Source organism: Leuciscus leuciscus (genome assembly GCF_965113295.1).
Source record: "Leuciscus leuciscus genome assembly, chromosome: 2".
In the NCBI taxonomy this organism is placed as follows: Eukaryota; Metazoa; Chordata; class Actinopteri; order Cypriniformes; family Leuciscidae; genus Leuciscus; species Leuciscus leuciscus.
Window position 1 is genome coordinate 26,594 of NC_138726.1, and position 26,299 is coordinate 52,892.

Consider the following 26,299-nt stretch of genomic DNA (forward strand, 5'->3'; position numbering starts at 1 on the left):
ATAAGATTTTAAAGAATATTGATAATATTGAATATTCAATTGAATAACTGTGTAGTGTATATACTTGCATTTGTATATCTTAACAATATAACTGTAATAAACTGCTTACCATTTTCCTGTAAAACAAACTAATCACTCCAAGAAATCAACTATTCAAATCTCAAAATATATTTTTATTACTATTTTGTTCTGCTGGACCAAAACTTAACAGCCGGAAGACTAAAGTATAAATTAACACAATACAACTTAAAAGCCTGAACAGTAAAGTTGTTCAATTTCCCTTTAAATAGTCTATAAAATGTTGTTAAAACAATAACATAACAATTAACAAAATATGGCTGCTATAAGGTTCACAAGCTTCATTTATAGCAGCAAGCAGTTTCAGATGATCGGCTACAGACTTTATTTGGGCCTCTATTGCAGCTGGGTCCCATTTCATGACAGCAGCTACAATCAAAGCAAAAAAATCCACATGTTAAATAAATAAATAAATACAAATGCCACTGTTGTGGTTTAGCTTATAGCAGAGATACATAGTTGAAAATTTTAGTACTCGAATCAATTAAATGAAATAAATCACAAATCAAGTAAAATTACATCAAGCCTGATATAAGGCATTCCACACACACACACACACACACATATAGGTGCCATTTACAACTGCATGCGATTTTAGTGATCGGATAGCTATATGATCTTGAAAAGACCAGGATTAAATGGCCTCCGAAACGCATTCGTGACGCATTTGAATCTGATTGCTCAAACCACTTCAGGAGGTGGTCTGGGCCGCATTCCAGAAGAAACTGGACAAGTGTAAATGCATCTGGTTGTTGAAACCACATGTAAATTTTACTCCTCCCAAAAACGCTCTAAAATAAAGTTGTGAGAGCGTGTTTTAGGCTATATGTCATGTTATAGCAAGTTATGACGACGCTACTGCCGCATCGCCGCTGACCATCTAACGTTATTCATTAAGCCAACGTGCAAACTATCGCAAATTAAAGTGAAAGTAAGTCCCCGATGCTTAACACACAGTTATCATCATTAAAAGTAAAGAAACGAAATGATCTTACCAGGGCTGTTGCGCTCTCTCCTATTGCGGTCTTTGATTTAGAAATTTTAACGGATGATCAATAAAATGCAGCTCATATCTGTTGCTTTCGGTGACGTGAACGCCATTAAATTTGCATAGCGAGGGAATCGAAGATCTGATTTATATCCATTTTGCAAAAACACATTTATGTGACCAGGTGTAAATGGAATTGTTGTGATAAAACAGATAGCTATCCGATCTGAGAAAACGCATCAAGTGGCCAGGTTTAAACAGCCCCATATATACACACACACACACACACACACACACACACACACACACACACATATTAGGGGTGTAAGTTAACGGTTCACAAAATTCATGGTTCGGTTCAATACGATACACTTGTGTCATGGTTCGGTACGTTTTCGATACAGGAAAAAGAAAGAAATGCCAGAGAAATTTCCTTGATTTAATATAAAAAAAAAAAAAAAATTTGTATTAAACGTAACATCATAAAGTATGATTTTTTTTTTTTACTTTGAGGAATGATGAAGCTATAATTGACTCTTAGAAGCATGTAAAACAGCTACTTGAAAAAAAATGTAATGTAATATTGTAGTTATAAACAAAGGTTTATTTTAGTTCAGATTAACTTTGAGGGCAGTAATTTTATTCATGTCAAAATAAAACGTACTCGGTTACCTAACGTAACCTCTGTTCTCTCTAGAGAGGGAACGAGTATTGCGTAAGTTTAGCTTACGCTACGGGTAAAGTCATCTTTTCTCGAGATATGAAGCAAAAAATTATCCTTAATTTTAATATCTTGTCAACGCAGTGCGGCAGCAAGCTGACCTAGAGCAGGCAATCTTGCGTGCTCATAGGCTGCTCTGCGGCAACTGCAGCAGCCTATCACTGAGCCCTTGGCGTGACGTCACGTCCAATGAGCGCGAGCAGCGCGCCTACGCGTCACGGCCCGAGGCGGGGCGTGGCAGAGGGTATAAATACGGGCTGAGAGGCTGCTTTCACTGGTTTTTGTCGCAGAAGCGAGTGAGCTCGTGGCGCGAGCACGGCGGGTTACGCAATACTCGTTCCCTCTCTAGAGAGAACAGAGGTTACGTTAGGTAACCGAGTACGTTCTCTTACGAGAGGTTCTCTCGTATTGCGTAAGTTTAGCTTACGCTACGGGAACTCCCTTGTCAACGCCGTGCGCGCCCGGCATCCACTGAATGAGTCCCAGGGAAGCCCGGGGAACACGAGAGTGTGAGCCAGGCGGCCAATGATATGGCTAGCGCAAGTACATAAGCACATAGTAGGGGGAACAGAACGGCGCGGCCGGTCTGACTAACCAACCCTTATATTGTACAGCTCAACCAGGAGGGCTAAATCAAACAGCAGTAGCCCGCGCACAGAAGTGGGCCGGCCTACGCGAGATTTAGACTGATAAAAGTTTAGCCTGCAGGGCGGGAACTTCTAGATTGTAAAATCTAACAAATGTAGACGGGGAGGCCCAGCCCGCCGCCGTACAAATGTCATGAATAGAAATTCCGCTAGTCCAAGCCCATGACGAGGCCATGCCTCTAGTAGAGTGGGCTCTGATGCCCAAAGGGCATTGCAGGTCTTTAGACGCATAAGCAGCTGCAATAGCGTCCACTATCCATCTGGACAGAGTGTGTTTCGAGGCGGCGAGACCCTTGGTGCGCCCACCAAACGAAACGAAAAGCTGCTCCGAGCGCGTCATGGCGGCGGAGCGCGTAATGTAATTTCTCAGCGCTCTGACAGGGCAAAGGAGATTACTGTCAACTTCGCTGCCGGTAGCCGGCAAAGCTGAGAGAGAAATGACCTGTGCTCTGAAGGGTGTGCCCAACACCTTGGGGACATAACCGTGTCTCGGTTTGAGAATAACTTTAGAGTCATTAGGTCCGAACTCGAGACATGCCGCGTTAACTGATAACGCATGCAGGTCACCCACACGTTTGACTGAAGACAGGGCTATCAGAAAAACGGTTTTGAGCGTGAGGTATTTCATATCCACAGTTTCCATGGGTTCAAAGGGATGCGCTTTCATGGCCTCTAAGACCAGGGAAAGATCCCAAATAGGAACCGAGGGGGGTCGCGGGGGGTTCATCCTCCTAGCTCCTCTAAGGAAGCGGATAATGAGCTCATTCCTCCCTAATGCGCGGCCCAGCGCCGAGTCGGAAAAAGCTGATATGGCCGCAACATATACTTTGAGCGTGGAGGGGGACCTGCCCATGTCCAACAGCTCTTGGAGGAAACAAAGCACACGCGACACCTCACATGTTTGTGGATCCAGCCCTTGGGCGGTGCACCATTTATTAAACACAGACCATTTAGATGTGTAGAGCCGTCTCGTAGAGGGAGCTCTAGACTGTGTGATCGTGTTCACAACCCCTATTGGCAAGTCAACGGGTATCCGTTGACTATCCATACATGCAGAGACCAGCGCTCTGGATGAGGATGCCAGATCGAGCCGCGGGCTTGAGAGAGAAGGTCTCTTCTCACCGGTATCGGCCAGGGGGGTGTGTCCGCCAGCCGTATTAGATCTGGGAACCACGTCTGATTCTCCCAATACGGGGCTATGAGGAGCACCGTGTGGCGCGCTTCCCTGATTCTCCCGATGACTTGTGGCAGCAGAGAGACAGGGGGAAAAGCGTAAAGCGGGCCGCTGGGCCAGGTTTGGGCCAGCGCGTCCTCGCTCTTGGAAAAGAACCGTGGGCAGTGCGCGTTGTCTTTTGACGCAAAGAGGTCGACTTCCGCTCTGCCGAAACGGCGCCACAGCGACTGGACTGTTTGGGGATGCAAAGACCACTCCCCCAGGGGAACATTGTCCCTGGACAGTCTGTCTGGACCCTCGTTCAGGAGACCCGGCACATGCGCGGCTCTCAGCGAGCGCAGTGAGTGCTGAGCCCATACAAGGAGGCGTTCCGCCAGGGCGCAGAGAGTTTTGGATCTGACACCGCCCTGACGGTTCACATAGGCTACCACTGACATGTTGTCCGTGCGGACTAGTACATGGTGGCCCTGTAGGTATGGGAGGAAGTGCTTGAGCGCTTTCTCGACCGCCAGCATCTCTAGACAGTTTATATGAAGGTGACTCTCCTGGTCTGACCAAGGGCCATAGACCGGTCTGCCCTCTAATAGCGCTCCCCAACCTAGGTTGGACGCATCTGTCGAGACAACTTTCCGGTGCGAGACAACTCCCATCGTCACTCCCGTACGATACCATTCGGCTGCTAGCCAGGGCTGCAGGGCTGAAACACAGCCATGATTCACTCTGACTCGTAAGCGGCCGGCCGTCCAGGCTCGGTGAGGCACTCGCGCTTTCAGCCAGCGTTGAAGCGGGCGCATGCGCAGTAAGCCCAGCTGGAGCACTGCTGCAGCTGAGGCCATATGCCCCAGGACTCGCTGGAATGTCCTCAGCGGAACCTGACTGCCCGTCCGGAAAGACGCGGCGAGATGTCGAATGCGGCGCGCGCGCTGCTCTGACAATCTGGCCGTCATAGCCACCGAGTCCAGTTCTATTCCGAGAAAGGAAGTCGACTGGCGGGGTAGTAATGAGCTCTTGGTCCAGTTGACCGAGAGACCCAAGCATTCCAGATGGCTGAGAAGCGCTGTTCTGTGAGACAAAAGCTCTGCCTCTGACTGCGCGAGGACTAGCCAGTCGTCCAGATAATTCAGTATCCGCATTCCTTGTCTCCTCAGGGGAGAGAGAGCCGCGTCCATGCACTTCGTAAATGTACGGGGTGCTAAAGATAGACCGAACGGCAGGACGGTGTACTGATATACCCGACCGTCGAAGGCGAATCTCAAGAATGGCCTGTGACGGGGTATTATCTGAATCTGAAAATATGCGTCCTTTAGATCGAGAGAGATGAACCAGTCTCCCGGGCGAATTTGCGCGAGGATTTGTCTGGTTGTGATCATTTTGAACGGCCGTCTCATGAGAGCTTTGTTCAAATGTCTCAGATCTAAAATAGGTCTCAGCGCTCCGTCCTTCTTGGGTACGAGGAAATAACGGCTGTAAAAGCCCGACTCGCTCTGAGAAGGATGCACCTGTTCTATAGCCCCTTTGTGCAGCAGCTTTGCTATTTCTGCCTGAAGCAGATGCGCTACTTCTGTATTCACTCTCGTCTCTGTCCGTGCTAGAAAGCGCGGGGGACGGCGAGCGAATTGAAGCGAATAGCCGTGCATTATAGTATTCAGCACCCATTCTGACACGCCCTGGATAGCTTGCCATGCTTTCGCACACATAGCTAGGGGTCGAATGATCTCTAGGTTCGGATCGCCGCGCTGGGCGGGATGGGGAACCTCTATCAGAGAGGACGGGGCGGCGCGCGCGCTGCCGGTGCTCGAATATGGGGGCTCGCGAACAATGGTGACTGGCTGTACAGCACATAACGGCTCGGTCACTGGGGACGGGGCACATTTTGATGCTAGAAACCCGTGGCGCGAGAGCGGCATGAGGTTTAACGTGTTTGATAGTAAGTGCGCGCGCTCGTGAGCGGGCACAGGGCTTACATATGCAACACGGCCAGTGTAAGGGAGCTTTAGAGGATCTGCGTCCCGGGATAACTGTGTGACAGAGCGGGCAGTGGGTAGGTGTGGGCTTGGAAGAGCGGGCACATTCTCTACCTTTAGCACTCGAGCGGCGCGTGCCCGCTTTATGAGAGTGCGCTCTGTGAGCGTTACCGGGGAGATCGTGTTTGTGTGTAGTGGTGAGCACTGGGGCGTGGGCACAAATTCTACACTCATGACACCTTCGGCGTGAGCCGGAAAACCCGAAACCATACTCTTTATGAGATTTCTCTGGGTCGCCGTGAAAACGGCGTTTGTGTGCAGGCGAGAGAGTTGTATTACTGGCTCGTTGGCTGCGATGTAAGCTGCTGCAGTAGCCTTTTCTAAGGGGACTGGCAGAGCTGGGCGCTTTGATGGCGGTCCGGCCGCAGCGGGACTCAGCCATCTTTTCCTCCTTGCAGCCGCTAGGAGGACTTCGCGGGCTCAGGCTTGAGCGTCACCTTGGGCCGGGGTCCCCGGGGGGGAGGCGGTTTGTGACGGCTGGTTGAGCGCGACCTAGGGCGGCCGCCCTGTCGTCGCTGCGAAGACGGAGGCTGGGCAGAGCGCTGAGAGGAGTTCCGTGCAGGAGGCTGCTGAGAGCGGCCTGCAGACGAACTCGAGCGGCGGGGCAGGAAGAGATTCATCGCCTGCGATGCCTTCTGCACCTCCGAGAAGCGATCGACGATCCCGGCGACCGCTGGGCCGAACAGGCCGGTGGGAGAGAGCGGTGCGTTGAGGAACACTGAACGCTCGGATTCGCTCATATCCGCCAACGTCAACCAAAGGTGCCTTTCGGTGACGGTGAGCGAGGCCATAGCTCTCCCGATGGCTTGTGCAGCGGACTTTGTGGCGCGAAGGGAGAGGTCCGTCGCGCTACGCAGGTCCGTGAGAACGGCGCGATCCGGGCCTTTCTCGTCCAGCTCTCGGAGGAGATCGGCTTGGAGGATCTGGAGCACAGCCATTGAATGCAGGGCGGAAGCAGCCTGGCCGGCGGCGGAGAAGGCGCGGCCGACGAGTGCTGATGTGGTCCTGCAGGCCTTGGACGGCAGGGCAGACTTTGAGCGCCATCTGGCGGATGGCGGGCAAAGGTGCGTTGCCACAGCATCTTCCACCGGGGGAATTTGAGTATATCCCTTCTCGGCGGCCCCGTCCACTTGGGAGAGGGTCGAGGAGACCGGTGAGCGGAGTCTAGCGGAGAATGGGGCGTTCCACGACTTAGAGAGCTCAGTGTGGAGCTCAGGCAGGAAGGGTGCTGACCTAGAGGCAGGCGCTGGGCGGCGGCTAGGCAGAAAACACCCGTCAAGTCGGTTAGGCGCGGGCGCCCTCGGTGGGGACCAGTCGAGTCCCAATTGTTCGACCGCTTTGGTGAGGAGGCGGAGCAGTTCCGCGTCGACACTGGCGCGGGACCGGCTAGACTCCTGTGCAGAGGAGGTGGAGCCAGACCACTCCTCGCTGTCCGAGGCCAGGATAGAGCAGCTGTCCGTCAAAACAGCGTCGTCCGCTTCATCCCCCGAGGCGACGGCAGTGCGGGCAAAGGCCGGCCGCTGCGCGTCGGGAAGGGGGGGAGGAGATGGAGATAGCGAGGCTCGCGGGAGGGGCTCCGGCGAGCGCTCAGCTGCTGCTGCGGGTTCCGGTGGCCTCTGAGAGCGGCGCTTCTTCTTGCGCGGCCCGGTGGAGGCAGACGGAGAGACAGCTGGAGCGTCGAACAAGGCGAGTCGAGCCCGCAGGGTCGACATCGGCAGTTCTTCGCACATTTCACAGCCACCCGCCGCGAGGGCGAGGGCAGCGTGGTCCGGTCCCAGGCAGAGAGCGCAGATAACATGGCGGTCTCTGTCGCTGAGCGGAGCTTTACATGAGATACAATGCATAATAGAAAGGATATGTTTCGCCGGATAGCGAAGCAGGCAGGGATAGCTGAAGGCGGCGAAGGCGGCCGGCTTCCTCAGGCAGAATCCTCGGCTTGCAAAGCGCTGGTTTCAACGGCGGCTTCCTCAAAGATCAGCGATGCGAAGAGCTTCGCTGAAGAGACAAAAATCAGTGAAAGCAGCCTCTCAGCCCGTATTTATACCCTCTGCCACGCCCCGCCTCGGGCCGTGACGCGTAGGCGCGCTGCTCGCGCTCATTGGACGTGACGTCACGCCAAGGGCTCAGTGATAGGCTGCTGCAGTTGCCGCAGAGCAGCCTATGAGCACGCAAGATTGCCTGCTCTAGGTCAGCTTGCTGCCGCACTGCGTTGACAAGATATTAAAATTAAGGATAATTTTTTGCTTCATATCTCGAGAAAAGATGACTTTACCCGTAGCGTAAGCTAAACTTACGCAATACGAGAGAACCTCTCGTAAGAGAACCAACGTAATGTAACTTGAAAGCATTATAGCCTACTATTCCTGCCAAACTTCCATGGTTACAGTTTGTTTTACTACAGTAAATCCATGGTGAATGTTGCTGATCTGTGGACACTGGATTGTTCATTCATGGCACAATATTTCCATGTCAGCGCTGTTTGATCCGTTAATAACAGAGATATATGAATGCTTCTCAATAGATCTCGCAGCGATGTTATTACTTCAGTGGGGATCTCTTAGCGCCGTGTAGTAACAGTGTCGATTGATCAAGATCGGCTCGCGCTGCACTGGACCAAACTGATAAACGGCCCGTGAAGCACATACAGTAATAACAGCACCTGCTTTCTGGTCAGTTAGCCTGCAGTACCTGCTTTCTGGTCAGTTAGCCTACAGTACCTGCTTTCTGGTCAGTTAGCCTACAGTACCTGCTTTTTTTGTGGAAACCAAATCTTTTGATTGTGAGAGAGCCATGTGTTAAAAGTCAGATGGCACTTTGCTACTTTATGATTTGCCCTATGTCTGAACAAAAGAAATAAAAGTGAACTATCTATACCATATTGAATTGCATAGCATCATATTTTTGCAATGCGTTGAATTGAAATCGAATCGCACCGGATCGTAATAAAAGTGAATCGTATTGCATTGCATCGGTAGCTGGCAGCTGCTTATTTGTATCATTAATGTATTGTATCGTTGGCTATGCATCGAGATGCGTATCGTATTGGCCTCAGTTATGGAGATGCACATCCCTAATACCTATATAGGAAAAGTAACTACATTTACATACTGTGAATCGTTTTTGCATCGAAAATCGCAATTGTATCGAATTATGACATTTTCTTAATCTTACACCCCTAATATAAACACATATAGTACTTTGGAGACCAATAGTGTTGAAATAACATTGAGACAAAGGAGGTAGAGGACGAATACTCACTTCTCTTGGTAGCTGTTCTGATGAATGACGGATCCTGGCCACAGAAAGATAAAAGAGAGAGGTAAAAGGGGGGAATTAATTAGCATGGGTCACATTTCATTCGTTTTGTCTGGTATCTAAAACTTATGTCTGATAGAAAAATGTGCATCACCAAAAGAAGGAACATGTAGATTAACACAGTGGATCTGTCCAAACGGTAATCGTTTTAATAACATTGTCATCTGTACAAAGAAAAAACGTTTCCGTTTTTAGTACATTGTTGATGTGTAAAAGTTCCTTAAGTTTGTGTGTTCTTGACGTCTTTTCTTTTAACCCTGCAGGTAGTTACATTAACGCATCTGTTAATAAAAGTTTTACCTATGGAACTTCGGTATGATGAAAATGTGTGTAATATAGCAAACCCAAACAAACAACTCAATTATTCTATGTTAAACTTAAAGGCACAATATGGGATTTTTTCTCCACTAGGGGTCGCTAACCTATTTACAATAACAAAGGCGTAGATTGATGACGCAACATTTGCTATGAATTATGGATTTTGTCGTCAACGTCAAGCCGACCGATCTAATAATGTATATGGATTACTGAATACATCGATGCTTTTATCATGACTGTGATATGAAGCAGGTCGGGATTGCTAAGAGACAGCTATCAGCTCCACACGCGACGCGAGTCCCGCGGATATAAAAGGAATATGGACATTTCATTCTACCGAACTACACGCAGAATTACTACTCACAGGTCAGTTTATTAGACAAATTAAACTTGAGAGGTAACGCAGCGCTGTTTCACTCGGTCTAACATTACACTATCACACTAAACTGCATTTGAATGTGTTGAAATGTATGTGTTAACGTTAGTTTGTCTGTATGAGACTAGCAGTAAGCTAGATCAACATTAGAATAACATACAGATCATATTCTAACATTTCATCATGTTGAACTATATAACCTTGATTAGTTTTATGTAAATGTGCTCACCTGTTTAATACAGTACATGTAGGAGTTGTCGAAGTCTCGGACATGGAGCTCTCGTTTATATAGTGTCCATGGGAGCTCTCGACATCTCGAAAACACAGCGCTGATATTGATTCTTGGTTTAGTTCTCCTTTTTTATCCAAAGTCTGCTTGCCATGGTCCATAATGTTTGAACGAAACAACAACAGCGTGCAAATAGACATTGCGAACTACACAGTTGTCCGCGTCAGTTTGGTTACTATCAGAGGGCTCTGGTTCATAGCTCTGGTTGCCATGGCAGCACGAGCGGAAACCAGAGACAACACGGATATGACGCCATTGACGGCGACAAAACGGAAATAAAGACACGGTCCGTGTCTTAGAATTAAAATATTAATTTCTCTGGATTTAGAAGTTAATTGGAACTGTCGGGATAATGTAAATACACAACTTTAAAAAATATATAACATAGATATAGTGATTTTTTATATAAAAAAAAAAAAAAAACATATTGTGCCTTTAACTCTTCCACCCTACTTTAAAATGAAACACAGGAACTTGCCATCCTAGGTCACATTACCATAAATATAATATAAAATTACTATAAGATAAAATTACTTCAGTTAATTTACCATCGGATGCATGTCCCCCTTTGCTAACCCTTTTGTGGAAGGGCTCTTTGTGAAGGGATTTAGATGTTTGCTTCGAACACCCCTTTAATTGTACATTTATTAAATCACATGTAATGTTTATAAATAATACTAGGTAAAGGAGAGCAAACTGATTCCCCCTTCATTTTATCTACCTTATGCCGACCAAAAGGTATATGATTTTCTTTCTTCAGATGAAAACACATATTTTAGAAAAAATAAACTAGACTTTTAGAAATATTATCCATCTCTTGTGTTTGTGTGTCAAATAATGCAAGTGAATAGACACCAAAATGCTGAAGGTCGAAAAAGTCCAAGAGCATTGTAAAGCTCACATGATAAGTGCAGAAAACATCTTGTGTGAACAACACAGCAAGCTGTGAGTACGCTGTATGAAGTTTCTGGCGTATGCACTTGCATTATATTGGCTTACAATAATGGATAATTTTTCAAAAAATCTTTGTGGAAAGAAAGTCAGATATATATCTAGAATGGCACGAGAGAAGAAAAAAAGAGATCATTTTTTAATTTCGGAGTGCATTGTGCCTTTAAAATTGACTGCGGATTTAAATACTGGGTTACACTTTATTTCGATAGTCCACTTTAGACATTCTACTAACTATAAGTAACTTTGCAACTACATGTCAACTATCTGTCATTAGAGTATTAGTAGACTGTCTGCTTAATATTTGCTAACACTCTGTTTTGTTGGTCCCCTAACAGACATTCTACTGACTATAAGTTACTTGGCAACTACAAGTCAACTTATTCTCCTAACCCGAATCCTAACATCTAAACTTAACCTACCAGTCTATTGACTGTCTACTACAGCCTACTAATACTCTAATGAGAGTTAGTTGACATGTTAGTGAAAGTGGACTATCGAAATAAAGTGTAACCAGAAGATACTGCAGTGGATACTTACTAGTGATGGACTTGTTTCTCTGTTGGTGCCTATTCTGCTCCGTAAGTCCAATGCTTGATCTAAAAATATATTTTTTTTTTTAAAGAGTTTTAATAGGATTATTGATCGCGTAACATAGGACCATTTTTTAATGTTCCATAAGTGTTATATAAATCTGGAGAACCCTTACTAAAAATTAACAATGTTTTGCGACACTAACCAAATGGTAATAAATTATTGTAATACGTAAAATAGGAAAGAGGCCGCACTATGCATAAACTTTTATTTGCAAAAACAGGTTTCGGCACGTGCCTTCATCAGTTTCCACGTGCCGAAACGCATTTTTGCAAATAAAAGTTTATGCATAGTGCGGCCTCTTTCCTATTTTACGTATTACAATTATCCAGGCCAGCACTCTAAAAGTTTATTAATATATGCAGTGAAGCCTGCTCCTATACTCACTATCCACCATAAAAACATGGTTTCTACACTATAATAAAAAACATGGTTAATTTAGCAAATGTCCTTAAAGGATTAGTTCACCTCAAAGTTGAAAATTGTGTCATCATTCACTCACCCTCAAGTTGTTTTAAACCTGTATGAATTTCTTTCTTCTGCTGAACACAAAGAAAGATATTTTGAAGAATGTCGGTAACCAGACAGACTTGGGTCCCATTGACTTCCATAGTAGGGAAAAAAAATACTATGGAAGTCAATGGGACCCAAGTTACAGACATTCTTCAAAATATCTTTCTTTGTGTTCAGCAGAAGAAAGAAATTCATACAGGTTTGAAACAACTTGAGGTTGAGTAAATGATGACAGAATTTTCAACTTTGAGGTGAACTAATCCTTTAAAAGAACAGCTCATCCAAAAAAAAAAAAAAAAAAAAAAAATAGAGTTATCTCATTATGTAGCTTACTCACCCATATGTTGAAATTGTATGAGTTTCTTATGTAGAACCATAATTAAGATATCTTGAAAAATGCCTTTTATTTTTGTCATAGGCAACAATGCATACAGTTGTTTTATTCCCCAAATTCTTGTGTTTCACAAAAGTAAGTTATACAGGTTTGAAAATACTTTCATTTTGAAAGACATTTATTTTTGGGTCAGCTAGGCCTGTAAACTCAAGAAGATAAAGCTTGTCTGGAGGGTTTGAACCAGTGCATTTGAGCAGATTCACAGATTCTGCCTCTATTTCACGTGTATTTTATGACAATACTCACCGCATCTGAACATCGTGTGGCTGGATAATATTTATTCCCCAAATGCCTGGATCATGAAGGAAACACACACATACACATCAATATTAGTTATTTGTTTTACTTACTTACGGAGACATTTGCAAAAGCTTGCTAAATTGACTCACCAGCTCCAAAACATATTATTACGACTCGTTAATTTAACTGATCGGTTAGCCATCCCGCGATCAATAGATTCATAAGCCTAGTTTGCAGATTCTTATAGTATAAGACTGTGACAGTTCCTTTCTGTCTAAAGATACAATATATATTCTCAGTTCACTCGTTGTAAGCTCCCATGCTGAGTTTTATTTTATCATAAACTAAGTTAGACAAGTTACACAAGTTACATGCTAGCAGCACATAACATTAATACATTGGAATACCGTATGCACTAAACAGGGGCGTCGCTAGACACCTTTTACTGGGGCACGTGCCCCAGTATAAATCTGCTGTGCCCCAGTAAATCTGAAGTTTGAGTTTAACAATTTATTTAATTTGTCAGTGTATTTAATAAAAATTATATTATAGGGTAATAGAAATTCTCTATTTGCAACGCCAAGGGCGAAATTGTCAATCACACATTGGGGGGGACAGCTGTGTACTTGGTACCTCTAGGGGGGTCCGGGGGCATGCTCCCCCGGAAGAAAATTTTGTACATTTTAAAGGTAAATTCATTAATCTGGTGCACTTTGAGTCACCCGAATCCACTGTTAAAAATAAATAATCCACCCGCAAACCGCCCGAACCTATGATATTCTCTGATTTAGATATCTGCATCTGATCATCACATTACAATTATTCAAATTCTTAGTGTTAAGCATGATAATATGGTAACATATCACACTGACAGGCTGATTTAAAATGAACATTTATTTAAAATAAAAGTTCTTCTTTTGGCAAAATTATATTTCCTTAATAGCCTAAACAGAGGCTTTACTCCCTTCAAACTTAAAATTGTCAATTTTTCATTACATCACTGTTTGAAAACACTCAGAATAATTTTTTGTGCCTTTATAAAGGGCATTTCCCCCCCTAATTTTATTAACTGTATGCTCCATCTTTCATTTCAAATTCTTAAATTTGATAAATATATCCAATTAAAATAATAAGACACTAGGCTGTTACCAATCAAATTAAATAATTTACATTGAAAAATTATAACTGTATTAAATTAGATTATTTTAAATATTTTTATAACCGCAACAGAACCATCACGGTGGGGAAAGTGTATCTGACCATGTGACTGTCTGTCCGAGTTTTGTCGAGAGCCGGAGGCGGCACGAAATTTGACGGAGGCAGCCGCCTTATAATTCTTTATGCAGGAAAAACTCTGGCAATACCCATAAATGGAAACATAAATTTACAACTGTACTTCGGTTTCTCTGCGAGGACACCGCCGTGGCGCCGTCACCTGCCATATGAGATTTCACCATGTGAGACGACACCGCCGTCACCTGCTCTGTCAGATTTCGCGCTCCTAACTCTTCTTCTGTTTGGTTTTTCCTAACTCACTGACGGTGCACGAGCTACTAAAGGTATAGGGAAAACATGACATGGATTTCAGGAGAAATAGGTTTTGTTATTGTCAGTCGAATGGATTTGGGAAATGGACCGGCCGGGATTTTATATTTTCGGAGCTGGAAAGAAAGACATATTTGCAATCACATCGATATTGCCCGCATAATCATACAGTATGATCAAATATTGGGGGGGACAAATTGTCCTTCTTTGAATATTGGGGGGGACGTGTCCCCCTGTCCCCCCATAGAATTACGCCTATGTGCAACGCAGTAATAAAACAATCAACGCTTGTAAAAGCAACGCAGTTTAACCGAAAACAGAAACTGAACCGCGCGACAGAAATCCATGTCCGCGCGTGTCTGTTTCCTAGCAACTGCAGTGCAGCGCGCACATATTTGAACACACTGAAGTCCGGTCAGGTGTTGGCACGCTATTAAGCGTTTGTATGGGAAAGCGCCGGCGGGACTGCTTGCGGCGACTGCCGGGAGAGAGAGAACACGCTAGTTGTGAGTTGGAGGGGGAAAAAAAAGAAAAAGATGGAATTGGTTTCAAAGCCAAACGCGACAGCGAGCCCGATCTCATGAAAATGCGTGTCTATACCACGAATGTTATTTATCGTGCCATTTATACGCCAAAAATAGTTTTTGCGTGCATATGATACGCACTTTATGGCGTGTAATACGCACGCACTCCTCACCCCTAATCCTAACCAAGTATTTTCAGTGCGTAGCATATACACGCAATAAAGTGCGTGTAGCAGTAAGTTACAATCACTCGGGCGTTTGTTTAGTCGACAAAGTAACAGCAGGACAGTGCAAAATGGTGTGATATGGCCTGTTGAGGCTTTTTTTATTTGTTTACAAAGGTCCTAACTGGCAGTTTTGCCTGTTATGGAATGTATCACTATTTATGTCTGAGCCTAATGTTTAATATTTTTGGAAGTGCAATTTTGTTTACATCCATTTTATTTATTGTTTTTGGTATTTATTCAAGTGATTTTTTTTGTTAACAGACACTGAGAGTCCATTGCTTTTATTGTTTTTGGTTGTTTTGTTAATTTTTTGTGGATATTTAAAATGTTTTCCGTTTTCAATGTTTAATATTCTTAAGTAATAAAAGTTTATAGATCTTTGAAAAGGTGTACCTGCATTATTATGCCATTATCATTATATTAGATGAAAATGGTCTCGAACGACAATATTATCGTTTATCGCAATAATTTCTTGGACAATTTATCGTCCAGCAAAATTGGTTATCGTGACAGGCCTATATATATATATGTATATATTTACTGTACATACATGCATACATACACACACACACACACACACACACACACACACACACACACACACACACACACACACACAGCGCTTTAGAAATAGAGTTGAGTTTCTCACTTGCCATTTTTGCATATTCAGTGTGTGTGTGTGTGTGTGTGTGTGTGTGTGTGTGTGTGTGTGTGTGTGTAGATCCGTGTATATATATATACATATATGAGCTACAATATATTGTTTCACTGCAGCTTCACAATAGTAACAAATTAAAAAATCGCCTGAGAAGCAGCTTGGCCAACAATAGTGTCAATAATCAGTTAATAGTCACTTCAGTGTAGATTCAGTTTAGTTCAATAACTGTAACATTAATTAAACATCCTGTATAATATATACAGTGTATCTGTGCACATACATACGTGTGACAAACTCCTATACACTCCACTGCACACTGAACAAGCAAAAGACACAAGATAGTAGTGTTTTACGTAATTCATATCTGTGTGTAGTTTGGTGTGTATGTGGGCTAATCATTTTATGTTTGTGTGTTACTACGCAAAAAAAACTTTTTGGAAGAGTTAAAATAGTTTTGAATGTTGACAATACACATAAACATTTTGTAGTGTGGATCATTCATTGCAACATTTATCCTCATTCTCATGTTTAAGAATCTGTTATCTGCTTGATAAATCATTTATGCTATGCTGCCCACTAACATGCTTTTAAAGCTATTGTTATCCAATTTTTTGGCTTTCAAACACCTTAAAATACACATTTGTAGGTCTGAGAAATCCAAAATTTTCTCGGGGGAGCATGCCCCCGAACCCCTCTAACTTGGCCAACTACCCAGCCTGGTGTTTTCGAAACAAACGCCCCTGCCTGCAGCACTGTACAGCACAGAAAATACACACAATGTTGTGTTCTGTACTACTGTCTTTGATTTGTGATAACAATGAATCATTCTTTCGGATATTAAAATGTATATTTAATTGACCTATCGGTAAGCCACGGCTCCTTAGTTACTTTTGCTATCTCAGACAAACAATGGGGGACCTGTGCCCCAGTAGAGCTTTATGTCTAGCAACGCCCCTGGTCTAACATATTTGTAACACGGAGTCGGCTTTGCAGCTTTGGCTAAATGTAATTTACACAAGACTAGATAATGATCTGAGATGTCATCGCTCTGCTGCAGAATTTCAACGGCATCAACATCTATTCCGTGTGATAATATTAGATCTAGGGTATGATTACGACAATGAGTAGGTCCTGACACGTGTTGTCTTACTCCAATTGAGTTTACAATGTATTTAAATGCCAATCCCAATGCATCTTTTTCGTTATCTACATGTATATTAAAATCATCAACAATTACCGGTAGTACTTTATCTGCAGTCAATATTAATTCTGATAGAAAGTCCGCAAATTCTTTGATAAAGTCTTTATGGTGCCCTGGTGGCCTGTATACAGTAGCCAGCACAAATCTCAAACGTGATTTATCATTTACACTATATATTGTTAAATTAAGCACCAACACTTCAAAAGAATTATATTTAAAACAAGACTTCTCAGTAATTCTGAAGATATTACAATAAATTACAGCCACACCTCCCCCTTTGCCTTTCAGACGAGGCTCATGTTTATAAGGCAAGTTTATTTATATAGCACATTTCATACACAATGGCAATTCAAAGTGCTTTACATAGAAGAAATTAAAATAATAAAAAGAAACAAGAATAATTAAAACAGTTTAGAAAAATAAAATGAATTTCACAGTGCTCATTCAGTAAATGCACAGCTAAACAGAAGTGTTCTGAGTCTGGATTTGAATGTGACCACTGTAGGAGCACATCTGATCTCTTCTGGAAGCTGGTTCCAGCTGTGGCTGGCATAATAGCTAAAAGCAGACTCACCATGTTTAGAGTGAACCCTTGGTATTTCTAGCTGATATGATCCTAATGATCTGAGTGATCTGTTGGGTTTATATTCAGTGAGCATATCTGCAATGTATTGAGGTCCTAGGCCATTGAATGATTTATATACCAGTAATAATACTTTGAAATCAATCCTAAATCTAACTGGGAGCCAGTGTAAAGACCTGAGGACTGGTGTGATATGTTCATATTTTCTGGTTCTGCTCAGAATCCTAACGGCAGCGTTCTGTATGAGCTGCAACTGTCTTATGGTCTTTTTGGGAAGGCCAGTGAGGAGTCCATTACAATAATCCACCCTGCTGGTGATGAAAGCATGCACAAGTTTCTCTAAGTCTTGTCTGGAAACAAAGCATCTAATTATTGCAATATTTTTCAGATGATAGTATGCTGATTTAGTTATTGCTTTGACATGACTACTGAAACTAAGGTCTGACTCTAGTGTCACACCAAGATTCCTGACTTGATTTTTAGTTGTTTGACCCCTAGAGTGAAGGTATGCGTTCACCTTGAGAACTTCATCTTTGTTTCCAAACGCAATAACTTCAGTTTTGTCTTTGTTTAATTGAAGAAAGTTTTGACACATCCAACTGTTGACTTCATCAATGCATCGGCACAGGGAGTCAATGGGGCTGTAATCGTTAGGCGATAGGGCTAGGTACAGCTGTGTGTCGTCTGCATAGCTGTGGTAAGCAATTTGGTTGTTTCTCATTATTTGGCTCATTGGGAGCATATACAGGTTGAACAGGAGTGGCGCAAGAATTGAGCCTTGAGGGACTCCGCATGTCATGGATGTCCACTCAGACTTATGGTCTCCTATACTCACATAATAACCTCTCCCATCTAAGTATGACCTGAACCATTTTAGGACTATCCCAGAAAGCCCCACCCAGTTTTCCAGCCTGTCAAGAAGTATGTTATGATCGACAGTGTCAAATGCAGCACTGAGGTCGAGTAGTACCAGCACTGATAATTTGCCTGAATCAGTATTTAAGCGAATATCGTTTATTATCTTTATGAGCGCTGTCTCTGTGCTGTGATGCGGTCGGAAACCAGATTGAAAATTATCAAAGTATCCATTCGAGCTTAAGAATTTGTTCAGCTGATTGAAGATAACTTTTTCAATGATCTTGCCTATGAAAGGAAGATTTGAGATCGGCCTATAGTTGCTTAATATGGTCTTATCCAGATTGTTCTTTTTCAGGAGGGGCTTGACAACTGCAGTTTTCAGGGAGTTTGGAAAACTCCCAGAGAGAAGTGAGGCATTTACCACTTCTAGAAGATCTGCTTCTAAACTGTTTAACACACTTTTGAAAAAAGATGTGGGAAGTGTGTCAAGGGCGCATGTTGATGTTTTAAGGTGCTGTACGGTTTCTTCCAAAATTTTGCCATCAATTTCTTTGAAATCAGACATAGTAACTACTTTCTCAGGTGGTCTGATCTGTCTGACCCCAGCACAACTCAAGGATGTGCTGATCACCTTTCTGATATTATTGATTTTGTCAGAGAAGAAAGAAGCAAACTCACTGCACTTGCTGTTTGAGAGCATTTCACTGGGAATCTGGCTTGGGGGGTTTGTCAGTCTCTCTACAGTAGCAAAAAGAGTGCGTGTGTTGTTTAAATTGCAGTTTATAATATTTGAGAAGAAAGTCTGTCTAGCTTTGCCTAGTTCCATATTGAAAGCATGAAGGCTGTCTTTGTAGATGTTATAATGGACTACAAGCTTTGTCTTCCGCCACATGCGCTCTGCTTTTCTGCATTGTCTTTTCATATTTTGCACTGCTGTTGAGTTTCTCCAAGGTGCTTTTTGTCTGCCACTCTTCTTCCTGACTTTCACAGGAGCAATATCATCAATTGCACTTTTAACTTTTGAGTTAAAAGAATCAAGGAGAAAATCAACAGAGTCAGCAGATATGCTTGGTGTTAAGGATACCAACACATATTACTTCAATTCTCTCAGCTGTAAATGGGGTAAAACTAGGCCAGTTACTCACTGTGAAGGACTCAGATCTAGCTTCAGTGGCAGGAGAGATCAATATATCAAAGAAAATACAGAAATGATCAGACAGTGCTACATCCTTAATAACAATCGATGAGATGTTTAGACCCTTACTGATAAGTAAATCTAGAGTGTGTCCATGATTGTGTGTGGGTCCATGTACATGCTGAGTCAGATCAAAAGTTTTTAAAACAGTTTTGATTTCTTTTGCCATATTGTTTTCTGCATTATCTATGTGAATGTTAAAATCTCCAGCAATGGCAAAACAGTCAAACTCTGAGGTAATTGTTGATAACAGTTCTGTAAATTCCTCAGCAAAGGCTGGAGAGTATTTTGGAGGCCTGTAAATAATGATAAGTAAAATGCTTATCAACACCTTTTAATACAATACCCAGATATTCGAAAGACGTGTAGTTCCCAAATGATATTTGCTTACATTGATAGATATCTTTAAAAAGAGCAGCTAGACCCCCGCCTCTTTTAACAGCTCTGCAGACACTCATAAAAGTAAAGTTAGGAGGGGCTGTTTCATTGAGGATTGTTGCACTGCAGCTGTCTTCTAGCCAGGTTTCATTTAGAAGCATAAAATCCAGGTTGTTTGTGGTTATTAAGTCGTTGACTAGAAGTGATTTATTTTTAAGTGAGCGGATGTTTAAAATTGCTAACTTAACAGTCTTACTTTTTTTCCCCACACCAATCTTAGTTAGACGTGCAATAGGCACCAGATTAGTTGAGTTTGCTGTACGGCTATTGAAGGCCTTAGACTTTCTATCTTGTAATAGAACAGCAATAGAGAAAGATACAGGCACACTGGGTTCCCGCTTGTTCTGTAAACATTTGAGAAAGTTACTGTTATCAAAGCGGGGACCCGACATACATCACTGAGAGCTGGTATCAGTTGTTTTTGGTTCACCTCGAGCAGATGGAGGAGGGTGTGGGCCCTGGCGTTGTGGCAGAGGCCGAAGAGCTCTCACAGAGGCAGGGGGAGGGCGAGCTGGGCCTGCAGGCTTTGGTGGTAGCGGTGCCCGACGTTTTTTGGTTGATATCTGGGGGCTTGCAGCAAAAGAGTGTGATAGTCTGGTTCCAGCATGCACCAGTTCTTCCATTTTCTGTGAGAAGCACAGAAGTGGAGTTGCTGGCGAGAGGGAGAACGTGTCTGGTGAAAGGGGCTGTTGCTCTGGTGTTATAGGAGGCTGTGATATGCTGTCCTGGCTTCCCTGGCTGTTTTCCAGGAAGTCGTCCTTGGGTGCTGAATCTTGGAGCAGTTCTGATGTGTCTGTCTGTGGTGAGCTCTGTGGGCATGGCTCAGCTGAGATTGTGTCCGTGAGCAGAGGTTGTTGTGGCTCAGTGGTGTTATCATTGTCCTTGTGTGATATGTCAACATGTTGTGGCTCAGTGGTGTTATCATTGTCCTTGTGTGATATGTCAACATCATGAAGTGAAGTCCTGTGGTCATTCATACTGTGTCCAGGTGTGTGTGTGCCATTCTGATTGAGTGGATTGGCACACACTGCAGAAGGATGATTGAGGGAGAAGTAGATGTTGTCCTTTAACACTCTTGAACCAAGTTTGTTTGGGTGATGGCCATCCCGATGAAATAGTTGTCTCTGACTCCAGAAGAGATTGAAGTTGTCAATGAAGTTTACTCCTTTTATATTGCAGGTTTTTTGCAGCCATGTATTAATCCCAAGCAACCGTGAAAACCTGTTTGTTCCTCTTGCTGGGAGTGGTCCACTGATGAATGTCTGAACTTTCAGTTTTTTAAGTGTTTCAAAAAGTTCATTGAAATCCTTCTTAAGGAGTTCTGACTGCTCTTTATGAATGTCATTCTTCCCCACATGAATAATGAGTCGATTTGCAGTCTTATGTTTCATTAGAATGTTCTGAAGTTCCCTGTTTATATCAGAAGTTGTTGCTTGTGGAAGGCAGCACGTAGTTGTATCCCTGCAGCTAATGTTTCTGATTATGGAGTCCCCCCACTATCAGAGTCCTGGGCTCGGCTGTGCTCTGAGCTGAGTGCCGCTGTCTGCTCGACCTTGAGCGCCAGTTAGCATCAGTGTTAGCTACTGGCTGATACAGTCTGTGTTCGATCACATTCATCACGTTTGGGGATTCCTCATTTACATTCATTAGTACTTCAAATCTGTTCTCAAGATGTATAGGTGTTGGTGGGAGACCAGTGTTTGCAATCTTTGTCAGAGCTGTATCTGGGGTAGAGGATGCTACTGCGGTAATATGTGAGGCTCGTGACAATCTGATGTCTCGAGTGCCTTTGGGTCTCGCTCCCTGTTTGTGCCATCGGTTTGTAAGTCGATCGGCTTGTTTCTCTACCTGTCGAGGAGCACTAGTTTCATGGGACTCACCGGCTATATGCTGAGGGCGTCCATGACGAAGCTCTGTTGTGTGTTCCGTCTGGTTTGGTGGTCCCGTAAATAACTTTGTTTCAAGAACTGCAATCCTTTGTAAAAGTCTGTGGCAGTTAGTGCAGCAAGTAGATTCCAGAAGAGGCATTTTCTCTCTTATCCTTGTAGGCAGTTGTGTTTTCCTTTCCCCGGAATGTAAGCTGGTCGGGAGAAGAATTCTGCGTTTTTGTAGTAATCCAAACTTTGTCGTTTGAGCACTGTGCTGATTTGCTGAAGTTAAAATTAGGTGATAAAAGGAGCTCAAATTATAAAAGTATAGAAGATAAAATATAAAAGCGATAGAGCAAAGCGCGGAGCAGTAAGCAAGAGCGTCCGAACAGTCGGACGCTGTAGTCGGACGATTATAACTGTAATCTTGTGGGGTGGACTCATTTAAAGTAATGTAATCGTTTGGTTTTAGCCAGGTTTCTGTCAGACACAGCACATCTAGATTATAGTCTGTAATCATATCATTAACAATGAGTGATTTTGAAGTAAGGGATCGAATATTCAGCAACCCGAGCTTTAGCATTTGTTCATCCATATTATATCTGTTTTTTGTTTGTTGAACATCAAAACATTTTTACCCTTGAATGGGTTTAGGAGTTTTTTGTATGTTCTAATTCGGCGAACAGACACAGTCTCTATATGATGATATCTAGGTGAAAGAGGCTCTATGTGATGGGATTTATGTGACCTTGGTGACGCGAGGCCACCAGCAGACGGTCGGTTTAGCCAGTCTGTCTGCTTCCTGACCTGAGCCCCAGATTGTCATGTTTGAGCTCTAAGACTATGTGCCATATTACTAGAGAGAAGAGCAGCACCATCCCAGGAGGGATGAATACCATCTCTTTTCAACAGGTCAGGTCTGCCCCAAAAACTTTTCCAATTGTCTATGAATTCTTTATTATTTTGCAGACACCACTTAGACAGCCAGCCATTGAGTGAACACAATCTACTAACTATCTCATCACTCCTGCGAACAGGAAGGGGGCCAGAGCAAATTACAGTGCCTGACATCGTACTTGCGAGTTCACACACCTCTTTAATTCTGGTGATCTCCGACTGGCGGAGTCTAATATCATTAGTGCCGACGTGAATAATAATCTTAGAGAATTTACGATTTGCATTAGCCAGCACTTTTAAATTTGCTTTGATGTCAGGCGCTCTGGCTCCCGGCAAACATGTGACTATGGTGGCTGGTGCCTCTATTTTCACGTTCCGTGTGATCGAATCACCAATTACTAGGGCACAATCAACAGGATTCTCAGTGGGTGTTTCACTGAGCGGGGCAAATCAATTTGTTATGATAATCGGCGACTACAACGCCTCTCCGTCATCCATTTGCCTTGCTGCACAGGCACTAATTCAGCCGGAACCGAATTACTATCCTCAATTAAAGTTTGGATGTGTGTCTCTAGTTCTGAAATCTTCTCCGTCAGCCTAACTGTCTCCCTGCATTTATCACATATAAATCCTATATTGCCGACAGAGAAGGCTATGCTAAACATGTGACATGCAGTGATAACAGGAGAAGACATTACTCACCGTGTTTGTTGACTGATTCTTACTCACCTGAGCTTTTGATGAACTCAAAGGCACGGGCGTGATTTTATTTAAAAATAAATAAATAACTGAGTGCACGGGTGGCGCGTTAACAGGCTAGCGAATTACTAGCGTGTTGTGCAAGTAGTAACGGAAGCTAGCGATGTCAGGTTAATGTGTGATGTTGGGTAAGCTGTATTTAGTAGTATAAACAACTAGAAATTATAGTAAATAATGGTTCAAAACAGAAAGAAATACGAAGCTAATACGAGGCTTAGACGAAGCGTACAGCCACAAACCAACTCACAGCAACAGCAGTCACAGCGAGGCAGACAGGAGCAATCGATCAGGGAGCAATCGATCGATGATGTGTCTGTCTCACATGAAGATGCTGGGGTTGAGGTTCAACGCCAAGAAGAGTGTGCTCCACCCGTCTCAGAGGACCACTTTTCTAGGTGTGGTGTGGGATTTGACAACGATGCGGGCACAATTGTCACCAACACGTATTACTTCAATTCTCTCAGCTGTAAATGGGGTAAAACTAGGCCAGTTACTCACTGTGAAACAGTTTCAGAGACTGTTGGGTCTCAGGGCAGCTGCGTCCAGTGTAATAACTTTTGGCCTCCTACACATGAGACACCTGCAGTGGTGGCTCAGGACCAAGGGGTTTTCCTTGAGGGGAAATTCGTTTCGCATGATCACGGTCACGCAGCAATGCCTACATGCCTTAGTCATGTGGAACAAACCTTGGTTCCTCGCCCATGGCCCAGTGTTGGGGGCTTCTTGTCATCGCGTAACGCTATCGACGGATGCTTCCCTCAGGTTGGGGGGCGATCATGAGTGGTCGCTCTGCGAAAGGTCTTTGGCAGGATCATCTACTTTCTTGGCACATCGGCTAGAAATGATGGCGATGTTTCGAGCTCTCAAGCACTTCCTGCCAGACCTGAGAGGTCACCATGTGCTTGTCCGCACGGACAACATATCGGTGGTCTCTTACATAATCCAGGGAGTTCTGGAGAGAGTTCGCCGGGACGGGGCCCGTCTTCTGTTAGCCCCGTTTTTGGCAGGTCCGAGTATGGTTCTTGGACGGCTCTCGTCAGGAGATTCTGCTCGGGGGGGATTTTTTCTCTCAGGCGAGCGGGTTGACCCTTCACCCCCCAGAATTGTGGAGACTTTGGACTTGGCCTCTGAGGAGGCCCAGCTCATAAGTTCAGGTCTCTCAACTGAGGTTGTTGAGACCATCCTCCACTCCAGAGCTCCCTCCACTAGGAAAATCTACACCTTGAAGTGGATATTGTTCACTTCCTGGTGCGGAGAGCACCCGCTGGACCCAGTTATCTGTCCTGTCGTTGCAGTGCTGGAGTTCCTGCAGGAGCGTTTCTCCGCAGGTCTATCCCCCTCCACACTAAAGGTGTACATGGCGGCCTTAGCTGCTTACCACGTCCGTTTAAGTGGTGTATCCTTGGGGAGACACCCTCTAGTAACGTTTCCTTCGTGGCACTGTGAGGCGTCAGACCAAGATACTAGGAGTATGGCTGCTTCTAAAACATTATTGTCAGGAGTTTCTCTCCAATATGTTTGTGATGTGGCGGGATGTTGCCTCACCGCACACATTAGTGAGGTTTTGACTGTTTCGCCCTGCCATACTCCCTGCATGCCTGTGATCGACTTGCTTCGGCCTGTTTTCAGGTGTGCTTTATACACTCACCTAAAGGATTATTAGGAACACCATACTAATACTGTGTTTGACCCCCTTTCGCCTTCAGAACTGCCTTAATTCTACGTGGCATTGATTCAACAAGGTGCTGAAAGTATTCTTAGAAATGTTGGCCCATATTGATAGGATAGCATCTTGCAGTAGATGGAGATTTGTGGGATGCACATCCAGGGCATGAAGCTCCCGTTCCACCACATCCCAAAGATGCTCTATTGGGTTGAGATCTGGTGACTGTGGGGGCCATTTTAGTACAGTGAACTCATTGTCATGTTCAAGAAACCAATTTGAAATGATTCGAGCTTTGTGACATGGTGCATTATCCTGCTGGAAGTAGCCATCAGAGGATGGGTACATGGTGGTCATAAAGGGATGGACATGGTCAGAAACAATGCTCAGGTAGGCCGTGGCATTTAAACGATGCCCAATTGGCACTAAGGGGCCTAAAGTGTGCCAAGAAAACATCCCCCACACCATTACACCACCACCACCAGCCTGCACAGTGGTAACAAGGCATGATGGATCCATGTTCTCATTCTGTTTACGCCAAATTCTGACTCTACCATCTGAATGTATCAACAGAAATCGAGACTCATCAGACCAGGCAACATTTTTCCAGTCTTCAACTGTCCAATTTTGGTGAGCTCGTGCAAATTGTAGCCTCTTTTTCCTATTTGTAGTGGAGATGAGTGGTACCCGGTGGGGTCTTCTGCTGTTGTAGCCAATCCGCCTCAAGGTTGTGCGTGTTGTGGCTTCACAAATGCTTTGCTGCATACCTCGGTTGTAACGAGTGGTTATTTCAGTCAAAGTTGCTCTTCTATCAGCTTGAATCAGTCGGCCCATTCTCCTCTGACCTCTAGCATCAACAAGGCATTTTCGCCCACAGGACTGCCGCACACTGGATGTTTTTCCCTTTTCACACCATTCTTTGTAAACCCTAGAAATGGTTGTGCGTGAAAATCCCAGTAACTGAGCAGATTGTGAAATACTCAGACCGGCCCGTCTGGCACCAACAACCATGCCACGCTCAAAATAGCTTAAATCACCTTTCTTTCCCATTCTGACATTCAGTTTGGAGTTCAGGAGATTGTCTTGACCAGGACCACACCCCTAAATGCATTGAAGCAACTGCCATGTGATTGGTTGATTAGATAATTGCATTAATGAGAAATTGAACAGGTGTTCCTAATAATCCTTTAGGTGAGTGTAGTTTCCTGGTCGATGACGTCACCCGACTATGACGTCTCGTCTCTCCATTGGACTGATTATA

At 44.0% G+C, this 26,299-nt stretch overlaps 1 long non-coding RNA gene across 1 annotated transcript; it reads right to left on the reverse strand.

Moving 5' to 3' along the window:
- Window positions 1-282: 282 nt before the first annotated feature.
- LOC309489745 lies at window positions 283-13,032 on the reverse strand. The gene is made up of 4 exons (XR_014202506.1): window positions 12,629-13,032; window positions 11,422-11,480; window positions 8,891-8,924; window positions 283-447 (listed from the first exon to the last, which is right to left on the reverse strand). It is a non-coding gene; the product is annotated as an uncharacterized lncRNA (long non-coding RNA).
- Window positions 13,033-26,299: the final 13,267 nt, after the last annotated feature.